We start from the raw sequence: 4314 nt of genomic DNA on the forward strand, positions 1-4314 counted from the left end.
AAATGAAACGTTGCACTCTCTCTCCTCCAAGGAAGGTGCTAGGCAGGAATTGTCTTGCTGGTCCTCACTTGCCCTGGCAGTCATTGCAGATAAACAGCAAGACTGGGGCTCTGCTCTTTCCTAGCCTTGCAAACAGCCAAAGCAGTTTGTCTCGCTCGTGAGCGCCAAAATGCTAAAATGAAACGTTGCACTCTCTCTCCTCCAAGGAAGGTGCTAGGCAGGAATTGTCTTGCAGGTCCTCACTTGCCCTGGCAGTCATTGCAGATAAACAGCAAGACTCGGGCTCTGCTCTTTCCTAGCCTTGCAAACAGCCAAAGCAGTTTGTCTCGCTCGTGAGCGCCAAAATGCTAAAATGAAACGTTGCACTCTCTCTCCTCCAAGGAAGGTGCTAGGCAGGAATTGTCTTGCTGGTCCTCACTTGCCCTGGCAGTCATTGCAGATAAACAGCAAGACTCGGGCTCTGCTCTTTCCTAGCCTTGCAAACAGCCAAAGCAGTTTGTCTCGCTCGTGAGCGCCAAAATGCTAAAATGAAACGTTGCACTCTCTCTCCTCCAAGGAAGGTGCTAGGCAGGAATTGTCTTGCTGGTCCTCACTTGCCCTGGCAGTCATTGCAGATAAACAGCAAGACTCGGGCTCTGCTCTTTCCTAGCCTTGCAAACAGGCACTCTGCTTTTTCTCACTCTCGTACTCCAAAAAGCAAAATGAAACGTTGCACTCTCTCTCCTCCAAGGAAGGTGCTAGGCAGGAATTGTCTTGCTGGTCCTCACTTGCCCTGGCAGTCATTGCAGATAAACAGCAAGACTCGGGCTCTGCTCTTTCCTAGCCTTGCAAACAGCCAAAGCAGTTTGTCTCGCTCGTGAGCGCCAAAATGCTAAAATGAAACGTTGCACTCTCTCTCCTCCAAGGAAGGTGCTAGGCAGGAATTGTCTTGCTGGTCCTCACTTGCCCTGGCAGTCATTGCAGATAAACAGCAAGACTCGGGCTCTGCTCTTTCCTAGCCTTGCAAACAGCCAAAGCAGTTTGTCTCGCTCGTGAGCGCCAAAATGCTAAAATGAAACGTTGCACTCTCTCTCCTCCAAGGAAGGTGCTAGGCAGGAATTGTCTTGCTGGTCCTCACTTGCCCTGGCAGTCATTGCAGATAAACAGCAAGACTCGGGCTCTGCTCTTTCCTAGCCTTGCAAACAGCCAAAGCAGTTTGTCTCGCTCGTGAGCGCCAAAATGCTAAAATGAAACGTTGCACTCTCTCTCCTCCAAGGAAGGTGCTAGGCAGGAATTGTCTTGCTGGTCCTCACTTGCCCTGGCAGTCATTGCAGATAAACAGCAAGACTCGGGCTCTGCTCTTTCCTAGCCTTGCAAACAGGCACTCTGCTTTTTCTCACTCTCGCACTCCAAAAAGCAAAATGAAACGTTGCACTCTCTCTCCTCCAAGGAAGGTGCTAGGCAGGAATTGTCTTGCTGGTCCTCACTTGCCCTGGCAGTCATTGCAGATAAACAGCAAGACTCGGGCTCTGCTCTTTCCTAGCCTTGCAAACAGGCAAAGCAGTTTGTCTCGCTCGTGAGCGCCAAAATGCTAAAATGAAACGTTGCACTCTCTCCTCCAAGGAAGGTGCTAGGCAGGAATTGTCTTGCTGGTCCTCACTTGCCCTGGCAGTCATTGCAGATAAACAGCAAGACTCGGGCTCTGCTCTTTCCTAGCCTTGCAAACAGGCACTCTGCTTTTTCTCACTCTCGCACTCCAAAAAGCAAAATGAAACGTTGCACTCTCTCTCCTCCAAGGAAGGTGCTAGGCAGGAATTGTCTTGCTGGTCCTCACTTGCCCTGGCAGTCATTGCAGATAAACAGCAAGACTCGGGCTCTGCTCTTTCCTAGCCTTGCAAACAGCCAAAGCAGTTTGTCTCGCTCGTGAGCGCCAAAATGCTAAAATGAAACGTTGCACTCTCTCTCCTCCAAGGAAGGTGCTAGGCAGGAATTGTCTTGCTGGTCCTCACTTGCCCTGGCAGTCATTGCAGATAAACAGCAAGACTCGGGCTCTGCTCTTTCCTAGCCTTGCAAACAGCCAAAGCAGTTTGTCTCCCTCGTGAGCGCCAAAATGCTAAAATGAAACGTTGCACTCTCTCTCCTCCAAGGAAGGTGCTAGGCAGGAATTGTCTTGCTGGTCCTCACTTGCCCTGGCAGTCATTGCAGATAAACAGCAAGACTCGGGCTCTGCTCTTTCCTACCCTTGCAAAAAGCCAAAGAAGTTTGTCTCGCTCGTGAGCGCCAAAATGCTAAAATGAAACGTTGCACTCTCTCTCCTCCAAGGAAGGTGCTAGGCAGGAATTGTCTTGCTGGTCCTCACTTGCCCTGGCAGTCATTGCAGATAAACAGCAAGACTCGGGCTCTGCTCTTTCCTAGCCTTGCAAACAGGCACTCTGCTTTTTCTCACTCTCGCACTCCAAAAAGCAAAATGAAACGTTGCACTCTCTCTCCTCCAAGGAAGGTGCTAGGCAGGAATTGTCTTGCTGGTCCTCACTTGCCCTGGCAGTCATTGCAGATAAACAGCAAGACTCGGGCTCTGCTCTTTCCTAGCCTTGCAAACAGCCAAAGCAGTTTGTCTCGCTCGTGAGTGCCAAAATGCTAAAATGAAACGTTGCACTCTCTCTCCTCCAAGGAAGGTGCTAGGCAGGAATTGTCTTGCAGGTCCTCACTTGCCCTGGCAGTCATTGCAGATAAACAGCAAGACTCGGGCTCTGCTCTTTCCTAGCCTTGCAAACAGGAACTCTGCTTTTTCTCACTCTCGCACTCCAAAAAGCAAAATGAAACGTTGCACTCTCTCTCCTCCAAGGAAGGTGCTAGGCAGGAATTGTCTTGCTGGTCCTCACTTGCCCTGGCAGTCATTGCAGATAAACAGCAAGACTCGGGCTCTGCTCTTTCCTAGCCTTGCAAACAGCCAAAGCAGTTTGTCTCGCTCGTGAGCGCCAAAATGCTAAAATGAAACGTTGCACTCTCTCTCCTCCAAGGAAGGTGCTAGGCAGGAATTGTCTTGCTGGTCCTCACTTGCCCTGGCAGTCATTGCAGATAAACAGCAAGACTCGGGCTCTGCTCTTTCCTAGCCTTGCAAACAGCCAAAGCAGTTTGTCTCGCTCGTGAGCGCCAAAATGCTAAAATGAAACGTTGCACTCTCTCTCCTCCAAGGAAGGTGCTAGGCAGGAATTGTCTTGCTGGTCCTCACTTGCCCTGGCAGTCATTGCAGATAAACAGCAAGACTCGGGCTCTGCTCTTTCCTAGCCTTGCAAACAGCCAAAGCAGTTTGTCTCGCTCGTGAGCGCCAAAATGCTAAAATGAAACGTTGCACTCTCTCTCCTCCAAGGAAGGTGCTAGGCAGGAATTGTCTTGCTGGTCCTCACTTGCCCTGGCAGTCATTGCAGATAAACAGCAAGACTCGGGCTCTGCTCTTTCCTAGCCTTGCAAACAGCCAAAGCAGTTTGTCTCGCTCGTGAGCGCCAAAATGCTAAAATGAAACGTTGCACTCTCTCTCCTCCAAGGAAGGTGCTAGGCAGGAATTGTCTTGCTGGTCCTCACTTGCCCTGGCAGTCATTGCAGATAAACAGCAAGACTGGGGCTCTGCTCTTTCCTAGCCTTGCAAACAGCCAAAGCAGTTTGTCTCGCTCGTGAGCGCCAAAATGCTAAAATGAAACGTTGCACTCTCTCTCCTCCAAGGAAGGTGCTAGGCAGGAATTGTCTTGCTGGTCCTCACTTGCCCTGGCAGTCATTGCAGATAAACAGCAAGACTCGGGCTCTGCTCTTTCCTAGCCTTGCAAACAGCCAAAGCAGTTTGTCTCGCTCGTGAGCGCCAAAATGCTAAAATGAAACGTTGCACTCTCTCTCCTCCAAGGAAGGTGCTAGGCAGGAATTGTCTTGCTGGTCCTCACTTGCCCTGGCAGTCATTGCAGATAAACAGCAAGACTCGGGCTCTGCTCTTTCCTAGCCTTGCAAACAGCCAAAGCAGTTTGTCTCGCTCGTGAGCGCCAAAATGCTAAAATGAAACGTTGCACTCTCTCTCCTCCAAGGAAGGTGCTAGGCAGGAATTGTCTTGCTGGTCCTCACTTGCCCTGGCAGTCATTGCAGATAAACAGCAAGACTCGGGCTCTGCTCTTTCCTAGCCTTGCAAACAGGCACTCTGCTTTTTCTCATACTCCAAAAAGCAAAATGAAACGTTGCACTCTCTCTCCTCCAAGGAAGGTGCTAGGCAGGAATTGTCTTGCTGGTCCTCACTTGCCCTGGCAGTCATTGCAGATAAACAGCAAGACTCGGGCTCTGCTCTTTCCTAGCCTT

This window comes from Phaethon aethereus, assembly GCF_964289735.1.
Source record: "Phaethon aethereus genome assembly, contig: HAP1_SCAFFOLD_169, whole genome shotgun sequence".
Classification (NCBI taxonomy): domain Eukaryota; kingdom Metazoa; phylum Chordata; class Aves; order Phaethontiformes; family Phaethontidae; genus Phaethon; species Phaethon aethereus.